Genomic DNA, 24,906 nt, shown 5'->3' on the forward strand with positions numbered 1-24,906 from the left:
TGAGGCCTGGGTCCCCCCCCCCCCCCCCACTTTGGAAGTGCTCATCTGGCCTTTGGTCGGACTTCTTTTGGGGACTGTACTGATTGTTGGAACTGTACTGGTCTTTACTCTGATTCCTTTTGGAACCGGGGTGCCCCTGATGAAACTTTGCCCTGGAGAAAAACCTCTAAGAAATGGGATCACAGTCATCAAAATGCTCTGAGGGTGCTGCCTCCTTCCTCACTCTTACTGGGACTCTGGCTGGTTTTATGTCTAAAAACTATGATCTTTCTGCATGCGCGTTTACAACTAAGTGGACTAACTTAACCAAAAGTAATTGAGAACACTGGCACTGGGTGGCTCAGTCCCTTTAGCCTCCGACTCTTGATTTCGGTTCAGGTCTTGATCTCCCGGTTTGTGGGTTTGAGCCCCGCTTCTGGCTCTGCACTGACAGTGTTGAGCCTGCTTGGGATTCTCTCTGCCTCTCCCCTGTGCGCGTGCGCGCTCTCTCAAAAATAAATAAGCAAAAACACAAACACCAGTGGCCATTATAGGGAACTTTTTATCTCTCCAAACTTAATTTACTCAAAGTTAAATTAGAAAGCTATGGGTCCTTAAAAGAAAAAAAAAAAAGGTAACTGACTGGGATGCCTGTTTTAAATGGTACTGATAGAATAGGCAGTTAGTTAGACATGAGCTGGAGGTAAAGATGGCGATAAATAGGTTACACATTAGAAGCCTGGGGGCACAACATCCTGACTTTGTGGCTTCCACGACCCCTCAACATCCTGGCCTTGTGGCTTCCAAGATGCCAAGGCTAACAGACCAAGAGCCACAGGTGCAGAACTTGCCCTCTCTTCTTCATCCTCTGCCCCAGGGTAAACATATAGCGTCACTGTAAATATATTTACATTATGGTTTCAACCTTGCCCCTGTGGGAGGAAATGGACAGGACAGTTCCAGCAAGAACCTTGTAGGCCCAAAACTCCTCCTCCTAATCGGCAGGAGGAGTCCCTTAGATGATTGAAAATGACCTCAGTTAGAGATCACCCTAGCTATGACCCATAACCTATGTAAACATAAAAAGAAAATACACCCCTAATCCTGGTGCAGTTGCTACCTCCGGGCCTGCTCACTGTCCCTTCTTGACAGTATTCTGTCCTTAGTAGTGCTTTGTGCTTGTGACCTTCAGGCCGTCTTTGAGTATGGATCCTCAAATAAATCTTTCGTGGGGAATCCAAGCATTGAGGCCTCCATTCATACGATGCAGACTCTCCCATGGGTAACAATACCTTGAGGCTTCCGGATATTTTCAGACCTAGCCTTTTCTAAACCTAGCTGCTTCCAGAAGGACCCCTTTGGTAACAGTCCTCAGGGATGGAGTGGTTTACCTGGACTGGGAGAGTCTGAGAAATTCTTCTTTTCTTTTCTGAGAAAGATGATTATCTGCCTCCTCCCAACCCCCAGCCCCCCTGCCCTGTCAATCCTATTCCAAGCAATATTTCAGCAGTTTGTGAATCATATTTCAGTGGGCAACACAACCCATAGTATTCCTTTAATAATAGTGCAGTGGTCTGGGTGGCTCCGTCAGTTAAGTCTCTTGACTTCGGTTTAGGTCATGATCTCACAGTTTATGAGTTCAAACCCCATATTGGGCTCTGTGCTGACAACTCAGAGCCTGGAGCCTGCTTCAGATTCTGTGTCTCCCTCTCTCTGCCCCTCCCGCACTCGCATTCTGTCTGTCTGTCTCTCTCTCAAAAATAATAAAAATTAAAAAAAATTTTTTTAAATATCTCAGTGGTTCCCAAATTTGTTTACACATTGGAGTCACGAGGGAACTACAAAAACACTGATGATACCTGTGTCCCATAGGCCTGGACTTAGGAATTTTTTAATAAAATTTTTGTTCAGTTTACTTAAACTAAAAAAAAAAAAAAAGAAAGAAAGAAAACCATTCACCCATTTCACCCACCCATTTCTTCCATGTCTTATGACCACCAATCTGTTCTCTGGATCTATGCGTTTGTTTTTGTTTCTAGTTGTTTTTTTTTGGTTTTTGGTTTTTTTTTTAGATTTCACATGTAAGAGAGGTCATGCTATATTTATTTTCTGACTTACTTCACTTGGTGTAATGTTATTGAGATCTGTCCATGCTGTTTCAAATGGCAAGATTTCATTCGTTTTTAATGGTTGGGTATTTATCCATTCATTCATCTATGGATGCTTAGGTCATTACCATATCTTGGCTATTGTAAATAATGTTGCAGTGAACATGGGGGTGCAGATATCTTTTCAAGTTAGTGTTTTTGTTTTCTTTAGATAAATACCCAGAAGTGGAATTGTTGGATCGTATGGCGGTTTTATTTATTTTTTCTAGGAACCCCTGTGCTGTTTTCCACAGTGCCTGCACCAATTTACATTCCCATTAACAGTGCACAGGGTTTTCTTTTCTCCACATCCTCTTTTTATTAACACTTGTTATCTCTTGTCTTTTGAGTTTTGCAATTCTAACAGGTGTGAGATGATGGCCTCATTGTGGTTTTGAGATTTGCATTTCCCTGATGATCAATGATACAGAGCATCTTTTCTTGTACCGGTTGGCCATCTACATGTCTTCTTTAGGAAAATGTCTGTTCAGATCCCCTGCCCATTTTTTAATCAGATTGTTTTGTTGTTTTGTTTTTTGGGTGTTTTTGCTGTTGGGTTATGAGTGCTTCAGATATTTTGGATATTCACCCCTATCAGATATATGATTTGCAACTATTTTCTCCCATTCAGTTGGTTGATTTTTCATTTTGTTGATGGTTTCCTTTGCTGTGTAGAAGCTTTTTAGTTTGATATGGTCTTACCTATTTTATTTTTTGTTTTTCATTTGGCTTTTGAAGTTTTTATTTTATTTCAATTAACATACAGTGTTATAGTAGTTTCAGGTGTACAATATAATGATTCAACACTTTCATATATCCCTGGGTGCCCATCACAACAGGTGCACTCCTTGATCCCCATCACCTCTTTCACCTAGTCCCCCCCTCCCCTCCTCCCCTCAGTTTGTCTTTTAGTTTATCATGTAGAGTCTGTTTCTTGACTTCTCTCTCTCTCTCTCTCTCTCTCTTTCTTTTCTCCCCTTTGCTCTTTTGGTTTGTTTCTTGAGTTTCATATGTGAGTGAAATCATATGTTGTTTGTCTTTCTCTGACTTTTTTGGCTTAGCATTATACTCTCTAACTCCATCCAAGTTCTTGCAAATGGCAAGATTCATTCCATTGTGTATATATACTACACCTTTATCCATCAATCGATGGAAGTTTGGACTGCTCTCATATGTTGGCTATTGTAATAATGCTGCTATAAACATAGGAGTGCATGTATCCCTTGAATTAGTGTTTTTGTATCCTTTGGGTAAATACCCAGTAGCGAGATTCCTGGATCATAAGGTAATTCTATTTTTCACTTTTTGAGTAACTTCTATACCGTCTTCCATAGTGGCTGCAACAGTTTGCATACCTACAAATAGTGCAAAACATCCTTTTTTTTTTCCGCATCCTTGACAACACCTGTTGTTTCTTGTGGTGTTGAGTGTAGCCATTCCGACCAGTGTGAAGTGATAGCTCATTGTGGTTTTGATTTTCATTTCCCTGATGATGAGTGATGTTGAGCATCTTTTCATGTGTCTGTTGGCCATCTGGATGCCTTCTTTAGAAAAGTGTCTGTTCATGTCTTCTGCCCAGTTTTTAATTGGATTATTTGCTTTTTGGGTGTTGAATTTTAGAAGTTTTTTGTAGATATTGGGCACTAATCCTTTATCAGATATGTCATCTGCAAATATCTTCTCCCATTCTGAAGGCTTCCTTTTAGTTTTATTGATTGTTTCCTTTGCTGTGCAGAGGCTTTTTTGTTTGATGTAATCCTAGTAGTTTATTTTGCTTTTGTTTCCCTTGCCTCAGGAAACATCTAGAAAAAAGTTGCTACGGCCAGTGTAAAAGAGGTTACTGCCTGTGTTCTCGTCTAGGATTTTTATGGTTTCAAGTCTCACATTGGGTCTTTCATCCATTTTTAATTTCTTTCTCTGTATGGTGTAAGAAAGTGGTCCAGGTTTATTCTTTTGCACGTTGCTGTCCAGTTTTCCCAACGCCATTTCTTGAAGAGGTGGTCTTTTTCACATTGGCTATTCTTTCCTGCTTTGTTAAAGATTAATCAACCATATAGTGTGTATAGTGTAGTCCTACTTGGTTTTTGCTTTTGAAAGAGGGGACGTGCTTAAATACACTGTGGTACATCTATATCAGTGTAATACGCAGCTATAAAAGTGAATGAAAATTTCTCTATACACTGATGTGAAAAATTGAATGAATAAGGCAAGGTGAGAAGAAAAGAGTATATACTATGTTACTTTTTGCACAGTGAAAAGGGGGAATAAAATATATATACTTAGATTTTCTTACACTCACATGTTAACTACTATAATGTAGTTAACTATAGAGAATGGAAAGGGGAGTTGGGGTAGAATATAATATACACATAGTGTATGTTTTAGTACAATTTTACATTTTTTAAAAACTTTCTTAAAAATTTAATTTTGAGAGAGAAGGGAAAGAGTGTGAGTGGGGGACGGGTGGAGAGAGAGGGAGACACAGAATCCGAAGCAGGCTCCAGGCTCTGCATGGTCATCACAGAGCCTGACTTGGAGCTTGAACCCACCAAGTGTGAGATCATGACCTGAGCTGAAGTTGGATGCTTAACCAACTGAGCCACCCAGGTGCCCTAATTTTACATTTTTAAAGGTAGGTCAATGTATTCTCTTTTCAAAAATAAATAAAATAGGCTCTTAACTGGATACATAAATGTAATAGGAAAAATAGAGATGGATTACATCAGAATTTTAATCTTTGTAGACTTGGCATTTAGTGTTTCTAAAACATTAAACTCATGTTTAAGAACTATACTTAATTTTTGCTATTTAATTTTATTTAGATTTGAGTCTTTCAAGAAAAAGTCCCCTTTGGGAGTACTCACATCTTGCAAGGCTGACTTACAAGGAGAACATCAAGTTGGCCACCCTAGAATTTCACAAGGAGGAAATCTCTAAAATTATGTAAAGAGCATCCATATTGAAACAACTTTGACCCAAGTGTAACAAAGAATATAGACTATGAATAAAACCAAGAAAGTTTTAGAGAAAAATGAGACATCCTAACCCATTCTGTTCTTACTAATCAAATTGCAAAACAACAGACTTTATAAAAATATTTCAAGAATATAGTTCCTTCTACTTTTGAGACAAAAATTTTAAACAGAAAGCTTGACAAAATTATTGCTATAGACTGCCAACTATTTTTAGTGGTAGAAGATGAAGGATTTTTGACATTTGATGAAGATATAAATTTCCTTCTATAAAATATGTTACTAGAAACAGTTTTTACAATTAAAGTCTGCTGTGTACATGAAGGTTAATGATATTATTAAATGTGCTACTTCTGTATTCTGTAGCTCAGACACTTGAATATGTATAAGCAAGCAGACTTTTTTTTTTTTTTAAATATGAACATCATGCATTAAAAAAAAAAGGCGGTGCCTGGGTGGCTCAGGTAAGTGTCGGACTTTGACTCAGGTCATCATGATGTTGCAATCTGTGGTTAGAGCTCTGCATTCGGCTTTGTGCTGACAGCTTAGAGCCTGAAGCCTGCTTTGGATTCTGTGTCTCCCTCTCTCTGTGCTCCTCCCCCACTCATGCTCACTCTGTCTCCCTCCCTCTCAAATAAACATTTAAAAAGTATTAAGAGCATCATGGATTGTCGGCAATAAATGGAGTAGAGCTTTCCCATATTTCAACCAAATCAAACTATGTGATATATGAGATACTTTGGAACTGCTTTATCATGTACTTACACAAAATGTTCAAACAAGGTAAAATAGCAGTTTTTAACATTTAAAATGAGAGCTGTTTGACCAAAAGAAAGCCTTGACATTATACTTTGCAGATAACAATAGCAGCATAGCAGGACTTTCTAACAATTCATACTAGCTTGAAGATAAAGGAGTCTATTTGCTGGAAACTTCTCAAGAGGAGTGCCTGGCTGGTTCAGTCAATAGAGCATGTGACTCTTGATTTCGGGGTTGTGAGTTCAAGCCCCCCCATTGGGTGTAGAGATTGCTTAAAAATAAAATCTTAAATAAAAGAAACTGCTGAATTGGTAATCAACTCAGTCTTCACTTCCATATGTGAAACTTGCTGTTGGAGTGCAAATTTACAGATGATCAAGAGCAGGGAGGAGGCTAGAATAATAAACCCTGTGATGATGGATTAACATTGCAGACATCGATATGAACTCATTTAGCTTAATATAGATTCAGAGGAATAAAGAGACTAATAATTATTTTTTATTTTAGAGAGAGCTGGGGAGAGAGAATCTTTTTTAAAAATATTTAAATTCAAGTTAGTTAACATACAGTGTAGTATTGGTTTCAGGAGCTGAACCCAGGGATTTATTACTTCCACGTAACACCCAGTGCTCATCCTAACAAGTGCCATCCTTAATGTCCATCACACATTAGTGCATCCCCTTCAGCAACCCTCAGTCTGTTCTCTGTATTTAAGGGTCACTTACAGTTTGCCTCCCTCTCTGTCTTATTTTTCCTTCCCCTTCCCTATGTTTATCTGTTTTCTTTGTTAAATTCTACGTATGAGTGAAATCATATGATATTTGGCTTTCTCTGACTTATTTTGCTTAACATAGCACTCTAGTTCCATCCGTACACACACACGCGCGCGCACACACACACACACACACACCCCATATCTTCTTTATCCATTCATCAGTCTGTGGACATTTGGACTCTTTCCATACTTTGGCTATTGTTGATAGTGCTGCTATAATCATTGGGCTGCATGTGCCCCTTTGAGTCAGCATTTTTGTATTCTTTGGATAGATTCCTAGTAGGACAATTGCTGAGTGGAAGGGTAGTTCTATTTTTAACTTTTTAAGGAACCTCCATACTGTTTTCCAGAATAGCTGTACCAGTGTGCATTCCCACCAACAGTATGAAAGTGTTCCCCTTTTTTCTGCATCCTCTCCAACATCTGTTGTTTCCTGAGTTGTTCATTTTGGCCATTCTGACAGGTATGAGGTGGTGTCTCATGGTGGTTTTGATTTGTATTTCTTTCATTGATGAGTGACGTTGAGCATCTTTTCATGTCTGTTAGCCATCTGGATGTCTTCTTTGGAAAAGTGTCTATTCACTTTTCTGCTCATTTCTTCACTGGATTTTTTTTTTTGGATGTTGTGTTTGATAAGTTCTTTTTAGAGTTTAGATACTAATCCTTTATCCAATTATCATTTGCAAATATCTTCTCCCATTCTGTCAGTTGCCTTTTAGTTTTGCTGATTGTTTTCTTTGCTGTATAGAAGTTTTTATCTTGATGAGGTCCCAGTAGTTTATTTCTTATTTTTATCTCCCTTGCCTCCAGAGACCTGTGAAGTAAGAAGTTGCTGTGGCTGTGGTCAACGAGGTTGCTGCCTGTTTTCTCTTGTAGGATTTTGATGGTTTCCTGTCTCACATTTAGGTCTTTCATCCATTTTGAATTTATTTTTGTGTGTGGTGTAAGAAAGTTGTCCAGTTTCATTCTTCTGCATGTCACTGTCCAGTTTTCCCAGCACCATTTGCTGAAGTGATCGTCTTTTTTCCAATTGGATATTCTTCCCTGCTTTGTCGAAGAAAGGTGGCTACACATTTGTGGGTCCATTTCTGGATTCTCTATTCTGTTCCTTTGACCTATATGTCTCTTTCGGTGCCAGTATCCTACTGTCTTGATGATTACAGCTTTGTAATAGAGCTTGAAGTCCAGAATTGTGATACCTCCAGCTCTGGTTTTCTTTTTCAACATTATTTTGGCTATTTGGGGTCTTATATGGTTCCATATAAATATAAGGATTGTTTGTGCTAGGTCTGTGAAGAATGCTGGTGTTATTTTGATGGGGATTGCATTGAATGTGTAGATTTCTTTGCATAGTATAGACATTTTAATAATATTCTTCCAATCCATGAGCATAGTATGCTTTTCCATTTCTTTGTGTCTTCAATTTCATAAACATTCTTTAGTATTCAGTGCATAGATCTTTTACCTCTTTGATTAGGTTTATTCCTAGGTATCTTATGGTTTTTGGTGCGGTTGTAAATGGGATTGATTCCTTGATTTCTCTTTCTGCTGTTGTATAGAAATGCAACTGATTTCTGTACATTGACTTTATATCGTATGACTTTGCTGAATTCATGTATCAGTTCTAGCACTTTTTTGGTGGAGTCTTTTTGGTGTTTTCAACGTAGAACATCATGTCATCTGTGAGGAGTGAAAGATTGACTTCTTCGTTGCCAATTCAGATGTCTTTTATTTCTTTGTTGTCTGATTGATGAGGCTGGGACTTCTAGTACCTTGTTGAACAGCAGTGGTGAAAGTGAACATCCCTGTCATGTTCCTGACCTTAGGGGGAAATCTCTCAGTTTTTCTGCCTTCAGGATGATGTTAGCTGTGGGCCTTTCATATCTGGCCTTTATGATGTTGAGGTGCGTTACTTTTATCCCTACTTTCTTGAGGGTTTTTATCAAGAAAGGAGGCTGTATTTTGTCAAATGCTTTTTCTGCATCTATTGAGAGGATCATATGTTCTCATCCTTCTATTGATGTGGTGTATCACATTGGTTGATTTGCCGATATTGAGCCATCCCTGCAGCTCAGGAATGAATCCCACTTGATCGTGGTGAATAATTCTTTTAATGTGCTGTTGAATTCAATTTGCTAGTATCTTGTTGAGAATTTTTGCATCCAGGGTCATCAGGGATATTGGCCTGTAATTCTCCTTTTTAGTGTGGTCTTTGTTAATCAAGGTAATGCTGGCTTCATAGAATGAGTTTGGAAGCTTTCCTTCCAGTTCTATTTTTTTGAAACAGTTTGAGAAGAATAGATATTAACTCTTCTTTAAATGTCTGGTAGAAGGAGCGCCTGTGTGGCTCAGTTGGTTAAGCATCCGACTTTGGCTCAGGTCATGATCTCACAGTTCGTGGGTTTGAGCCCTGCATCTGGCTCTGTGCTGACAGCTCAGAGGCTGGAGCCTGTTTCAGATTCTGTGTCCCTCTCTCTCTGATCATCTGCTGTTCATGCTCTCTCTCTCTCTCTCAGAAATAAATTTAAAAATTTTTTTAAAAATTTAAAAATAAAATAAAGTAAAGTAAATGTGTGGTAGAGTTCCCCTGAGAAGCTATCTGGCCCAGGACTCTTGTTTGTTGGGAGATTTTTGATAACTGATTCTGTGTCTTTGCTGGTTTTGGGTCTGTTCAAATTTTCTGTTTCTTCCTGTGTCAGTTTTGGTAGTGCATGAGTGGCTAGGAATTTGTCTGTTTCTTCCAGACTGCCCAGTTTGTTGGCATACACTTTTTCATTGTATTTTCTGATGAGTGTTTGTATTTCTGTAGTGTTGGTTGTGATCACTCACTCCTCCTTCATTCATGAGTTTACCTATTTGGGTCCTCTCTCTTACCTTTTTGATAAGTCTGGCTAGGGGATTATCAATTGTTTATTCTTTCAAAGAACCAGCATTTAGTTTTATTGATCTGTTCTCTTGTGGTTTTGTTTGTTGGTTTGTTTCTATGTTGTATATTTCTGCTGTAATTGCTTTGTTTGCTGGTTCTTTTCTAGCTCCTGTAGGTGTAAGGTTAGGTTGTATATTTGGGACCTTTCTAGCTTCTTGACATAGGCCTGAATTGCATTGTGTTTTCCTCTTAGGACTGCCTTTGCTGCATCTAAAAGCATTTAGACTGTTGTGTTTTCATTTTCATTTGCTTCCATGTGCTTTTAAAATTTCTTCTTTAATTTCCTGGTTAACCCATTCATTCTTTAGTAGGGTGTTCTTTAACCTCCAGGTATTTGAGGGCTTTCCAAATTTTTTCTTGTGGTTGATTTCAAGTTTCATAGCGTTGTGATCTGAAAATATGCATGGTATGAACTTGATCTTTTTGTATCTGTTGAAGGCTGATTTGTGACCCATTATGTGATCTATTCTGGAGAATGTTCCATGTATACTTGAGAGGAAAGTGTATTCTGTTGCTTTAGGATGTCATGTTCTGAATATATCTGTTAAGTCCATCTGGTCCAGCATGTCATTCAAAGCCATTGTTTCCTTGTTGATTTTCTGCTTAGATGATCTGTCTGTTTCTGGAGTGGGGGAGGGGATGGCACTACCCCAATCTCCCAACCCCGAATTGGTGATATCATACCCCTTGCTGTTCAGGAAGTCCTCACAGAATACGGAGGGCAGTTAGCCCACCCTGCACCACAACTCTCTTGCGTATTTTCTTTGGCATGTGGCTGGGATTCAAAACCCGAAGTCTTAAAGGACTGGGAAGGGAGAGAGAGAGAATATTAAGAAGGCTCCATGTTCAGCACAGAGCCCAATGTAGGGCTCAATCTTATGACCCTGGGATCATGACCTGAGCTGAAATCAAGAGTCAGGCACTCAATCAGCTGAGCCACACAGGAGCCCCCAGAGGCAAATAATTATACACAGTGTGTACATACAGATATATTTCCAAGCTCTGCCCTCTGAGAGGGTCAAGAAGCCAACACCCCAGTAGCAATGAGCATACACAGTGCCCTGATCTTGGTTTCTCGTACAATTCTCTATTAAAAGAGCCAGGGCTTCTTGGGAAAAATGGCTGATTCTAAAATCAAGGGTGGGAAATAGCCTGCAGCATCCTGTAGTGCCTAAAAGTAAAAAAAGAAAAAAAATGAAAAAATGAAAATACTTAAAATGATAGGAGTATGTCAAAGAGACACCAGAGGCGACCGAAGGTGCTCCCAGTGGCCAAAGCAGGACAAACTGAGCAATAAAACCAAGTAGTATTGGATTATAACCTACAACATAAAATAATTATCCATGAGTCCACATGCTGACATACTATAAATAAATGACTAAATAAATAAAAGAATAAATGAAGGAGAATAGATTTCCCACACAGATTCCAAATAACTCTTGTAGATACCTCAAGAGAGTACTTATGCTCCATCTTATGCTTTACCTCAACATGGGGGAGCATAACTCCCCACTTCTTACATGTGGGCTGTGCATAGCAAATTCCTTCCACATTGTATAGTAAGAAAGTGGAGAAACCTGACAAAACTACCTCAGTCTGGAGATCAAGATCAATATCATCAGTGATGAATCATGTTGATACCATGTACCCTTGATATAATGTGATAGGAATGTCACTTAACTCTGTGGTCTTCCTCTCCAAAACCCATAATCCCAGTATAATCAAGAGAAATCACAATGGAATATTCCTCAGCAGTAAAAATCAGGACCAAGTGCTAATACATGCTACAGCATAGGTAAACTTCATGAAAGTAGCCAAATACAAATAACTATGTCTTGTATGATTTTGTTTGTATGAAATTTCTAGAAAGACCAAAATAATAGAGACAGAAAGCAAATCAATTAGGCATAGGCCTGAGGGAACTATTTAGGGGTGATAGAAGTGTTCTAAAATGATCATTGTGCAAGTATGTCTTACAGTTTATGCTCTTAAATTTAAGTTTTTGATCTATTTTAAGTTAATTTGTATATGGTGTGAGGTAATGATCCAACTTGTTTTGTTTTTGCCTGTGGATATCCTGTTTTTTAAAATGCTTTGTTGAGCAAATTGGCCTTTCCTTATTGACTTGTCAAAAATCTGTTGACCTGAGGTGTGAGGATTTATTTCTGGGCTTTTGATTATATTTCATTGGTTTATATGTCTATCCTAATGTCAGTTTTAGGATTGTAGCTTTGTAGTAAGTTTTTTAAATTGGGGATTATGAGTCTTTTAACTTTGTTCTTTTTTCCCCTAAGATTGTTTTGGCTATTCAGGGCCCTTTGAAATTTCATGTAAATTTTAGGATGAGCATTAACATTTCTGCAAAGAAAAAAGACCAAAAAAAATGCCATTGGGAGTTTGATAAGGATTACACTGAATTTGTATATTTCCAATCCATGAACTTGGGGTATTTTTACATTTACTTAGGTGTTCTTGAATTTCTTTTAGCACTGTTTATAGTTTTTAGTATATAAGTCTTATGTCTCCTTAGTTGGCTTTATTCCTGAGCATTTTACCTTTTTGATGATATTTTATTTTACTTTTTTAAAGTCTATTTATTTTTGAGAGACAGAGACAGTGCAAGTGGGGGAGGGGCAGAGAGAGAGGGAGAAACAGAATCCCATGCAGGCTCCACAGTCAGCACAGAGCCCGATGCAGGGCCTGAACCCAGGAGCCATGAGATCATGACCTGAGCTGAAACCGAGTCAGACACTTAACCAACTGTGCCATCCCAGGCACCCTGTTTTTAATGATATTTTATTATTTTTTTTAATGATATTTTAAATGGGATTGTTTTCTTAATTTTCTTTTTGGACTGTTCATTGCTAGTAAATTGAAATGCAACTGATTTTTATGTATTGATTTTGCTAGTAAATTGAAATGCAACTGATTTTTATGTATTGATTTTGTATCCTGCAGCTTGCTGAAGTCAGCTATTAATTATAATATTTGTGTTTGCATGTGTTACTGTGTGTGTGTGTGAAAGAGAAAGGATGTTTCATATCCACAAATAGACAATACCTATTTTTTTAATGACCTAAAGAACATTTCTAAAAATTCATCATGTATATAATGATCTATAAATCTCCAAAATTCTCTTAACATAATGTAACAAAGTGAAACAGAACACAATGAAATAATTTTCTAAAAAAACCACATGAAATTCTGAAACCACATTTCCAAATAGTTCAGTTCAAAGAAGAAATATAAATCCATTCATGAAGTAATAGCAGTGAGAACATGACTTTACACACCAATTGAACTCTGCTCGGTGAAAATTTATATTACTAAATATTTTTGTTAGAAAGCAAAAAACAGAAAAATGAACCAAGGGTTCACCTTATATATGTTAAGGATCTTTGCAAAAACCAGAAATCGGGGTGCCTGGGTGGCTCAGTCAGTTAAGCGTCTGACTTCAGCTCAGGCCATGATCTTAGGTTCATGGGCCCAAGTCCCGTGTCGGGCTCTGTGCTGACAACTAGCTCAGAGCCTGGAGCCAGTTTCAGATTCTGTTTCCCTCTCTCTCTGACCCTCCCCTGCTCATGCTGTTTCTCTCTCTCTCTCAAAAATAAAAAAAAATTAAAAAAACAAAACAAAACCCAGAAATCAATTCAGACAGAATAAAACAGAAAACAAAATTTTTAAAATTCGATTCACAATCCTGATAGAGAAATATGGAAAACTGGTCTAAAGAGGATTGAAACCCCAGGTGGCTCTCCGATTGCTTTCTGGACCAGGTAACAGAAAGCAATGAATCAGCTACAGGATGAATCAGCTACAGCTGTTTGAATCTTATCATTTTGCTTAAGATTTAGTTGCCATGGAGAAAGCATAAAATTAGCCTGTGTCAGGTTTCATGTCTATTTTTTACACTATAAAAGTTTAGAACCATCATATTCATTGATTGTTTCACCAAACCGAGCCTATAAGGAAGGCTTAGTTCTACAGGAAAAACAGGGGTAGTTTATCAGAAGAAGGGACAATGGATACAGAGTAGCAAAAACAACAACTTGTCCATTACACACCTTTAGAAGCTAGATTTTTGCGAGGCTGTTGACTATAGTACCAAAAATTATGAGTGCTCAATATTAACTGAATGGTTAAATAAAGTATAGCACATTTAAGAAGGCCTATGATGCAGCCATTACAAACGTGTTTTGGATCAATATTTAAAGACTGAGAAATTTGCTACAGAAAAATTGAATATAAATTGTATAAAGGCTGTGAATTAAATTTAGTTTAAAAAGTTTTATTTATGCATATAACCAACACCTGAAAAGAATGCATAAAAATGTGGTGTATATGTGTGTATATCTGCATCCTAATGCCTGAATTTATAGTATGACCTTATTTGGAAAGGAGATTTTTGTAGATGTAAAGGTAATTAAATTGATGATTTTGCTCTGAGATCATCCTGGATTATCCTCATGCGTCCTAAATCCAATGACCAGTGTCCTCAGAAGAGACAGAAGAGGAGAAGACCCAAACTATAGAGAAGGCCATGTTCATATGAAAACAGAGATAATGAAGCCACAAGCCAAGGAATGTCTAAAGCCACCAGAAGCTGGAAGGGGTAAGAAGCTGGAAGGGGTAAGAAATTAATCTCTCCTAGAGCCTTTGAAGGGAGTGTAGCACTCCCGACACCTTGGTTTTAGACTTTTTGTTCACCATAACTATGAGGGAATAAGTCTCTGTTGTTTTAAGCCACCCAGTTTGTGGTAATTTGTTACAGCGGCCCTAGGAAACTAATAAACACACACACACACACACACACACACACACCAGTAAAGGCTGTATGAATAGAGAGATAGATGGATAGATAGAAAAAATATATAAAATTTATTTTCCCAAAATTTCCATATTTTTCCACAACAAAGTATATTGTTTTAATTTTTTTAAATGTTTTATTTATTTCTGAGAGAGTGAGAGAGACAGTGTGTGAGCAGGGCAGGGTCAGAGAGAGAGAGAGACACACAGAATCTGAAGCAGGCTCCAGGCTCTGAGCTGTCAGCACAGAGCCTGACGTGGGGCCCGAACCCACATGAGATCATGATCCGAGTCAAAGTCGGACGCTTAACCAACTGAGCCACCCAGGTGCCCCCAAAGTATATTGTTTTAAAATGTGACTATAGAGGCACCTGGGTGGCTCAGTCGGTTAAAAAGAACATTAAAATGTGAATATAAAGAAGGCTAGTACATTTAATGTCAGACAAAATAAAATTGAGGCAAAAAAGTTAAATGTGCCTCTACGCTCACAGACAATTCCGTAGGAGAATGCTAATCAGTGTGATTCAGGGAACCCGCTCCAGCTGTGTCTCCTGTTGACTACTTTGAATGCCTGGCTCATGTGGGGTGTTTCCACTTCCTTCAGGCACAGATGTCCCCTTCCCTTCCAGTCTGAAAGTTTGCTTTATTTCACTTGTACAAAAGACACACATCAGCACCTACTTTTGCTAGGGGAAGGAAATTTGAAGAGGATTTTCGCCTTCAGGAACTGGTCATTGCTGCTTTGCTTTATACCATTTCTGTTTAGGAAAGGGATTACAGGAACATTCTACTTTCAGAAAGCAGGGAATCTGTTCCCGTCTCCCACCTCCTTCCATTTGCTTTGGTGTCCTGGTTCAGACGGTGTCAAGAAGGTGGTTTGGGATTGGGTCTCCCTCCCTCCTCTGCTGCTGCGTGGTTTCCTGCCCTGTCTGACCACAGCATTCAGGGTGCTGGGTCCCCACTTGTCAGGGAAGGGGGCATCAGACATTTACAAAGAGGGGTTATTACCACCTTTCAAGTGCTCATAACACATCTGGAGTGATAATGAGTAAAATTGACAGAAACACTCCGTATCATCCTGTGACTTTGGCTGCCTTCATGGTGACTATTTTCTATTCTTTAAGGGCTGAGGTGGGAATTAAAGTTATTATTTCTTGTTGGTAGGGTGGGGTGGAGGGATGGCTGGGCAGTGAAAACATAGCCTAACTTAATTTTGGAAACCAGAGAGCAGAAGGTGTTTCCCTCGGTATTCTCATTGCCCAGTATCCCCAGATCACCCAACAAAGCAGGCGCCATCTAACCTAAGGCGGATTCTGGAAAGAGTAGCTCTTTTGGGAGTCACAGCAGCATGGAGGATCACCATCAACAGCACCAAGATCCCAAGCAGGGGCTATGCCTGGACTATCCAGCAACCACCAGGTGGCGCCAAAGTGCAGGTGAGACCTGGGGATTCATTTCTGTCCTGTAACCTCAAACCGGAGAAGTTGGGGATGGGGATGCCTGACAATCAGATGCTGTGTGGGTCCTCTGTCCCGTCCCCCGCCCTTAGGGTCAGAGCTCCCCTGAAAGGATATCCCTCCCCTAGTTAGGGATGTAAGGTGAACAAGTGGAGATTCTCTGGGAGGACAGGCAGGCAGTCTGGAGGTGTCAAGATTGTATCAGGACCTGAGGACCTTAGTGTGGGAGGTTTCACAAACGCAGTGGGGAGAGGGTCGGCAGAGTGGAAGTGGCCTTGAGATCTGGGCCAGTGGGGCGTGTGCCCAAACCGGGAAGTGAGGGAGACAGGCCACGAAGCTATGGTGTGCATATCCCGTGGCAGGTGACAGGCCTAGGAGGAGAAGATGCTCTCAAGGGATGCCACTGTGGGCAGGAAATGGCCACAAAACATTCGATGGCCTTCCTGGAAGGCTATAAAGGTTCCTCTGACTTAGATGTGGGAAGGGAGAATTCCTAAGTGACAGAAAATCCTGAAAAACCAAAAAATGGCTGAGTTTGCCCAGAAGTGGCTAATATTTGTGGGTGGTTGGTCGGTTTTGTGTTTTAAATGGCCATTAGGAATAACAGATACTTAAAAAAGAGGACAAGTTTTGCAACAGAAAAATAAAGTTACATTTTGTTTTACCAAACCTAGATCATGGCTTGTGAAATGCACATCAGCTACACATATTCATACAAATTGTGCATAAGAAACCTTTATAAATTCCAAAAAGCAGAAATATACTTAATTATATTCTGTAGCCACATTGTAACCAATAAGTATTTAAAACACACACACGAAAACCCAGCCATTTGGAAATCATAAAAGGGGGGAAAATTACCCTAAACAGCACTAGAGTCATACAGAAATCAAGATTACAATCCCAGAATCTTTAGAAAAAGAATAAGCAAGGAAACACAACATATCAACACTAGGGTATATGGACAAAGCTATGTTTTCAGATAAAACTCATAGGTTTAAATGCTTCTGTTAGCTGACACAAAGAGAATTTAATCAACTGAATACTCCACGTAGAAGTTTAGAAAAACAAGTCCTTAAGAAAGGAGTAAAGAAATAATAACTGTGGAGGTAGATTAATTAGAAAAAAGAGAAGACAAAAATAGAGTTATTTTTTAAGAACTAATAGACAAATTACACAAAGAACAAATGTAAAATACATATCTCTTACTTATCTTGTTCTTCAGAAAGTACTTAGCTATCTGTCTGACAGAGGGCCCTTCCCTCCTTCCAGTTTGCCCACTGTGCCCCTCTAAGGAGAGTCACGATACACTGTCCCTCATAGGTAAGAGCCCATTCCCATAAGATATGACACAACCTTCAAAATCCTGAGTTCCCACACCTGCACAGCCAGGACAAGATTGGGACATTCCCATTATTGAGGATGACAGCGGGTTGGTACGAGTCATTTACCATTTGGAAAGTACTTACACCTGTGTGTGTGTGTGTGTGTGTGTGCGCGCGCGTGCATGCTTGCGCACGTCAGTGTAAGGTATATGTGGTATGTGGGTATATATAAGTGTGGATGTGTGTGCACAAGTGTGGTATGTACATGTGTGGGTATAGGTATACAGATGCAGGGGTATGCTTTCTTTTTCTTTTTTTCTTTTTTAATTTTTTAAAATGTTTACTTAGTTTCGAGAGAGACAGAGCATGAGCAAGGGAAGGGCAGAGAGAGGGATGGACACACAGAATCCGAAGCAGGCTCGAGACTCAACTGTCAGCATAGAGCCCTATGTGGGGCTTGAAATCACAAACAGCTAGATCATGACCTGAGCTGAAGTTGGATGTTTAACTGGCTGAGCCACCCAGGTGCCCCTGATGTTTTCTTTCAATCCTAGAATTACTCTGAATTGTTGAATCCAGATGGTCTCCAAGGGTCCAATCCCAACACAGAAGTCCATTTTTTAAATGTTCTACAACCACTGGTAGGCATGTATTATAAACTAAGGATTTCAATGGATTCAAATTGTGTACTAGAATCAAAAAAGGAACTAACTGAAAGGAACTATTTTGATTTTCTTGTCCACCTATATCAATCATCTGTAATAACAGCACCGTCTATCAGGGACTCCATGCCAAAGAATCATTATCTTAGCTAACATTTCATTGTGTAGGAAGTGCTATTATTATTCCTACCAATAGATAGGGCTCATAGAAGGGTCAAAGTGATTTGCCCTGCATCACACAGCTATCCCAATGCTGACCCTCAGTGAGGCTTGGATGGTTCCCAAGATACTGCTTTTATCATTATTCTATAAAAAGTATAAGTATTTTTATAATAAAAGTATTTTAAAAGAATACTGCAAAAAACTGAGGGCTGATGGGGGGGGAGAGAGAAAGGAGGGTGATGGGCATGGAGGAGGCACTTGGGATGAGTACCAGGTGTTATATGGAAACCTACTTGACAATGAATTATGAAAGAAAAAAAGTATTTTAAGTATTTTTTTCTCTGATGTTTTGAAATTATTTTTTCTCCGTTCTTGTGTGCATTTAAAAAATAATATGTATGTCTGCCTTGGTCTTTTTCAGCCCTAGGTAAGACGCAAACCAGGAGCCCCAGTGTAACCAGAGCACGGGACACCACATTGTGGCGTGACCTCCATAGATGGCCGCAGAATCGGAAGGTTTTTTCCACTTGTGTCAAGGCCAGACCCCTTCTTGCCTTGCAAGAGCTGCCCAGGTGAGAAGACCTCCTTGTTCTCATGACCCTTCGGTCTCTAGGCTGGCTTCAGAGTCTGCTTTTCATCATTCTGCCATCTTGCTTCTCACAAATGAGCAAACAGGGCACTGGCTTGCATTAAACCACCGCTGTTGCTGGTACACAGTGGCTTTTCTGTACTTGAGTCCTATTCGAGATATAACTTCTATAAAACAACTACCTTATAGTGTTATAGAAATTTCGTTTTGGGGGAAGGGGGGTCTCTGGGTGGCTCAGTTGGTTAAGTATCCAACTCTTAATTTCGACTCAGGTCGTGATCTCATGGTTGTGAGATCAAGCCCCACATTGGGCTTCTCACAGGGCATGGAGCCTGCTTAAGCTTCTCTCTCTTTCTCTTTCTCTGTGTGTGTGTGTGTCTCTCTCCCTCTCCTGTTGTCCCTCCCCCACTCTCTCCCTAAAAAAAGAAAGAAAGTTATTTTTTCCACAAAGTGTTTTTTTTGGGGGGGGCACACGTGAATGAAGGGCAGAGAGCGAGAGGAGAGGGAGAGAGAGAGAGAAGTGGGGCTCCCCCAAAGCAGGGCACAAGCTTACCCGATGGAGGACTTGAACTCATGAATTGTGAGATCATGACTTGAGCCAAAGTCAGATGCTTAACCAACTGAGTCACCCAGGTACCCAGCATTCGTTTAGATATATTAATACTGTAAGGTGTTCCTAATTTGCCACTTCATCAGTTTTCCCCAAATTTATTTTGTTCTCTAATCTTTTTTTTTTAAGGTAATCTTTTTCTTTTTTAATGTTTGTTTATTCTTGAGAGAGAGAGCACAAGCAGGGGAGGGGCAGAGACACAGAGGGCAGAGGATTTGAAGCCGGCTCTGTGTTGACAGCGGCTAGCCAGATGTAGGGCTTGAATTCACAAACCGTGAGGTCATGACCTGAGCCGAAGTTGGACACTTGACCAACTGAGCCACCCAGGTGCCCCTTGGGATATAATGTTAAGCAAAATCCATGGCCTCCCTAGACCTTAGGAAATCTGAGCATTGGGAAAGCATCCCAGGGGGAGAAGACTAAAATTCCTAAAGCTGCCTTGGCGTCGCTAAGGTTTGGTAGACCTGGCTCTGTCTGCCTGCAATTATCATTAGTTTCTCTGAGCTCTGGTGTAAGTTTGCAGTGGTTTTTGCCTTTTCTTTTCGTTCTGTGTCTTATGGGTGTTTTCCTGGGAAGTTGAGAGAAGCTGGGTTGAGGACCGTTAGCTAGAACAGCCTTTGGAAACCCTGTTGGGCTGAATCTCTGACAGTCCCGTGGAACAGCCAGATGCTGAATTTGAAGGTTCCTGGAGTGGCGCTGGGGCCAGTGGAAACCTTCCCTCTCTTTCCATGCCTCCCCCCGAGGCTCCCTTCTTACCGGGACGGCAAGCGAGGCCTGGCTAGAGACAAGTGTCTGTGGCCCTAGAAAAGACTCTTGTGATGTAGCCACAGGAGGATAAAAGCCAGAAGGATTATCTAGACTGGTTCAAAAAAATTCTGCCCTTTTCTCTCAGTTCAGTCATGGCTGAGGGTGAGTCTCCTCGTGGCTCCTCCTCCTCCGTGGTCCTCGTATTGACCAGGGGTCCTGTGGGTCTGTGCTCCCGCCCATGGTGTGTCACCACAGCCGGTGATGCCCCCAGCTCACAGAGGTCTTTGTTGTCACTGCAGCTGCTCTCTCATGAGGTCTCTGACAGACATTTGGGAGCTTTGGCCCTTGCAGTGCGAGTGAGGCAGAGAGAGTGTGACCCGCCTTGGCACCCGGAGACCCCACTCTGAAGGCTGAGGGCCACCACTTGGGCAGCCTCTCCCACCACCATCATCTGCCCATAGCCAGGTGTTCCGGCCCCTGACAAGCCTTTAGGGTTTTCCTCCCTCTGTATTTGGCAGTTGAGGGAAATGACACCAAAGAGTTGCATTCATTTAACAGACCCCTTATGTCTGAAGGAGGAAAGATGATGGGAGTGAAGAGACAGGGATTTGGAGGGAGGAGGACCCAGGGCAAGGAGCCAGGATGAAGGGCAGCTGAGGTGGCTGCAGCTTGGGCAGTGAGGGGGGAGTGGCACGAGGTAAGGGAAGGGGTTGAGGGTCTTTATCATGATGGCCATGGAGAGCTATTCAAGAGTTTGAAACAGATTAGTGACATAATGTGATTATTAAAAAAAAAAATCTCTACAATGACTTGGAACAGGATAAGCACTTCAGGAGGATATGGCTCTGATCTGAGTGAGAGGTGATGGTAGCATGAGGGTACTGACAATGGGCATGGAGAGGAGACCTATTGAGAATCTGGGAGCAAGGAATAAGAGATGCGTTTACAGCTCAAGGGTAAGGTCACCTTCACCCTTCTGTGCCCACGCACGCCTGCATTCACGCTTGCACTCTACCTTCCCCGCTCACTTGGTGCTTTGCAGAATGCATGGATACCAGCAGATGCTTGCACCCCTGCAGTTCTTTCTCTGTCAGGATCCTTGGAGGGAAAGTTTTCTGTCAGTCATCTCAGAAGAAGAACTTGGACATGGTGGCTTTGGATGAGGAGGTAAACATCAGACAGGAGAGCTGAGAAGAGTGAAATCCCCAGGCGCAGGTCACTGGAGCTCAACAAATCTGTGACTTCATCTCACCAGGCCCTCCCTGAGAACCCTGGAGAAAGGCTAGCCAGCTACTCCTCTGTAGACCTAGCTCCCTGGGTCTTGGTCCCTGGAGAAGCTGCACCATGGTGATGGCGGTCGTGTGAGAGATGTAGGCCCCCAACCTCCGCACCCCAAGGACTCAGTGCACCACAGGTGGAAGGAGGTTTGGGAGCAAGACCCCTGGGCTTTCGTGTGGGGCCTCTTAATTGTCCTGGGGACAGACACAGCTGATTTCAGCCCTCCACAAAGGGCTCATCTAGCCCAGTATAGGGGTAAAGCATAGCGGGGCTACAGGCCAAAGGGGAGGAAACTCCAGAAGTCACAGGGGAAGGAGCAGGTGCTGAGAGAGAGGGGTAACTGCTGACCCCCAGGCAACAATCAAAATTAAAGGAAATGCTCAAATAAATGACAGGAAGGGGACATATGGAAAGGACTCAGGAACCAACCTGAAGGAGCCCCCAGTGGCTAAGGCTGGAACAATTTGAGCAATAAAATAATGTAGTGTTGGATTAGTATCCAAAATGTAAAAATTGATGTTTGAATAAGATCCTCCTTTCCCAAAAATTTCATTTATCTTATGTGGATATTCCTTCTAGGAGGTGGAGCTTCATTCCCTTTCCACACATGAGAATGGACTTGACTTAGTGACTGAGTTCCAAAGAATTGAGTTTCGAAAGGCAAAAATAGTAATATTAGGGGCACCTGGGTGGCTCAGTCGGCTAAGTGTCTGACTTTGGCTCAGGTCATGATCTCACAGCTCGTGGGTTCAAGCCCCTGTATCAGGCTCTCTGCTGTCAGCATGGGACCTGCTTCGGTTCCTGTCTCCCTCTCTCTCTGCCCCTCCACAGCTCGTGCTTTCCCTCTGTCTCAAAAACAAAAAAAAAAATTAAAAAATGGTAATATTACAGTGGAGAAACTGCGTACCTTAGCCATGGCATCAAGGTAAACGTCACCAGTGATGTGGTATAGATTTATGTGCCACCTGCTGTGACGCAGAGAGAAGCCACTTTACCTCTGTGGTATTCTTTCCAGAGACTCAGAGCTCTGGTCTAGTCATGAGAAAAATGTCAGTCATACTGAAATTGAGTGGCATCTTATGGAAATACCTGACCAGTCTTCACCCAAGCTATTCACACAAGGAAAGCCTGAAAAACTGTCACTGACTGGAGAAGACTCAGAGACAGGGTGACGAAATGCAGTGTGATACCCTGAATTGGATCCTGGAGGAGAAAGAAGACATTAACAGAAAAGTCCAGTGAAATCCGAATGAAGTCTAGAATTTAGCAGAAATGTCCCAATATCTGTCTCTCAGTTTTGACAATGTATCCTATGTCGACCTGCATAAAGAGGTAAACTGATGCAAGCTCAAATGACCAGAAACTGGGTTTCTTCGGAATGAGTGGAGGAATTGCATTTCGGGAAATGCATGCTATAGCAAGCTACAAGCGTGTCTTCTGAGGGTTTGGGGCGGGCTGATTTATGGATAAGGAGAGCAGAGAAGGGAGTCCAGCCACAGTCCAAGCAGTACGTTCATTGGCTTGAGGATGGGGAGATAATCTTTGCGGGTGTTCATTGATCAGGACTTAAGTCTTAGTCTTCTGTAAATTGAGCATTTATAGAAAAACAGTCTTTCAGTTTTTAAGTTCCATTCTTTTGCGGGTGCACGCATGAGATTCGCCAATTCATATCCCCAGTTCCATTTTAGATTGGAACCCTTTCACGCATGTAACGTGATAACATCAAGGGAGACGGGAACTGGGTGAGGGGTATACAGGAACTCTCTGTACTAGTTTTGCAATTCTTCTCTAAATCTAAAATTATTCCGAATAACAAGCCGATTAAAAATATGTATCTAGAAGATGATTGATTCAGTACCCAGCGAGCTTTCTCATTAGTCCTTACAGTGGTATCGTGCTCCGTTGTAGGGCTTTACTACCCAGGTGTGTATCTCATTTTACTGCACTTCCCTTTCTTGTGCTTCACAGATACTGTTTTTCTACAAGTTAAAGGTTTGTGGCAACCGTCTGTTGAACAAGTATATCCTCACCATTTTTCCAACAGTAATTGTCCACTTCATGTCTCTATGTCACATTTTGGTAATGCTCATGGTATTTCAAACTTTTTCATTGTTATGTTATATGGTATGTGGTCAGTGATCACAACTCACTGAAAGCTCTGATGATGGTTTACAGTTTTTAGCAATAAAATACTAATTTTTTTAATTTTAGTGTATTTTTTTTTTTTTTTTAGAGAGAGACAAAGTGTGAGTGGGGGAGGAGCAGAGAGGGAGGGCGACACAGAATCTAAAGCAGGCTCCAGGTTCCGAGCTGTCTGCACTGAGCCCCACACAGGGCTCGAACTCACGAACCCACCTGTGAGATCATGATCTGAGCGGAAGTTGGACTCTCAACCGACTGAGCCATACAGGTGCCCCAGCAATAAAGTATTTTTAAATTAAGATATAAACCTTGCTCTTTTTGACATGATGCTGTTGCATACTTAATAGACTACAGTGTAGTTTAAGCAACTTTTATATGTACTGGGAAACAAAAAAAATTAATTTGACTCACTTTATTGCAATATTTGTTTTATTGAGGTATTCTGGAACCGAACCTACAATATCTCCAAGGTATGCATGTAATTTATTTAATCATTTCTCTACTGATGGGCATTTAGGTTGTTTCCAGTCTTTTTGCTATTACAGACCGTGGTACATGGATGGTATGTCATTTACACATGTGTGAGAATATCTGCAGAATAAATTTCTACAAGTGCATCTTGTCGGATTAAAAAATATTGGCACTTATTTTGATCAGTACTGCCAAACTGCCTTCCCTAGAGGTTGAACCAATTTATACTTAAACCAGCAATGTAGGAAATGACTCCTTCCCCAGACCCTTCCAATATTGGTTCTAATCAAACCAGTTAGAGACCAAATGTGCTACTCATTGGGTTCGATTAATTTGCTAGAGAGCTCACAGAGCTAAGGAAACCAGTTTGCTTAATTAATCGAACCCAAGGAGGGTATCAAAGGTGCAAATGAAAAGAAATAAAGAGATACATATATATCTGGCTAGATAAAGAGATGTATCAGGGTTTGTCTAGAGGGAGTCTATATTCCTGTGTGTTTCAGGGTGCACCACCTCCCTGGCATAGGCTGCATTCTGGTTCACTAACCTGGAAGCTCTCCAAACCCCATAGTTTTCAGGGATTTTTATGGAGCCTCATTATGTAGGCGTGGCTGATTAAACCATTGACCTCTGGTAGTTGAACAATCTCTAGCCCTTCTTCCCTCCCTAGAGGTTGGAGGGTGGAGCTGAAAGTTCCAAACTCCAATCAACTGGTTGGTTTCCCTGGCAACCAGCTTCATTCCTTAGGTTGCCTGGGGCTTTTCAAAAGTAACCTTATTAACATAAACTCCTGTGTGGTTGGAAGAGCTTGTTATGAATAACAAGAGACCCATTTCACCTTTTCCACTCGGGTACTGAGAACAAAAGACCAAATACTCTAACAAAAGATGATCCCATTGCTCTAATCCCTTAGGAAATTCCAAGGGTTTGGGGAGCTCTGAGCTAGGAACCATGGGTGAAGACAAAAATATAGATTTATTATAAATTACAATATCATGGGTTTATAGTAGCATATGGTAGGCAGAATAGCAGCCCCCAAGGAATTCTGTGTTCTGATTCCTAGAATCAGTGAGCGTGTTAATCTTACATGACAGAAGGG

General features: G+C 40.8%; 1 long non-coding RNA gene across 1 annotated transcript in view; it reads left to right on the forward strand.

Moving 5' to 3' along the window:
* The window catches only part of LOC144233333 (uncharacterized), a 19,155-nt gene extending 606 nt beyond the window's left edge, over window positions 1-18,549 (forward strand). Inside the window, exons 2-4 of the long non-coding RNA XR_013335642.1 lie at window positions 14,006-14,170; window positions 15,628-15,800; window positions 18,392-18,549. This is a non-coding gene — a long non-coding RNA (uncharacterized LOC144233333). The remainder of the gene's footprint in view (window positions 1-14,005; window positions 14,171-15,627; window positions 15,801-18,391) is intronic.
* Window positions 18,550-24,906: the final 6,357 nt, after the last annotated feature.

The sequence above is a fragment of the Crocuta crocuta genome, unplaced genomic scaffold, assembly GCF_008692635.1.
Source record: "Crocuta crocuta isolate KB4526 unplaced genomic scaffold, BGI_CrCroc_1.0 scaffold113, whole genome shotgun sequence".
In the NCBI taxonomy this organism is placed as follows: Eukaryota; Metazoa; Chordata; class Mammalia; order Carnivora; family Hyaenidae; genus Crocuta; species Crocuta crocuta.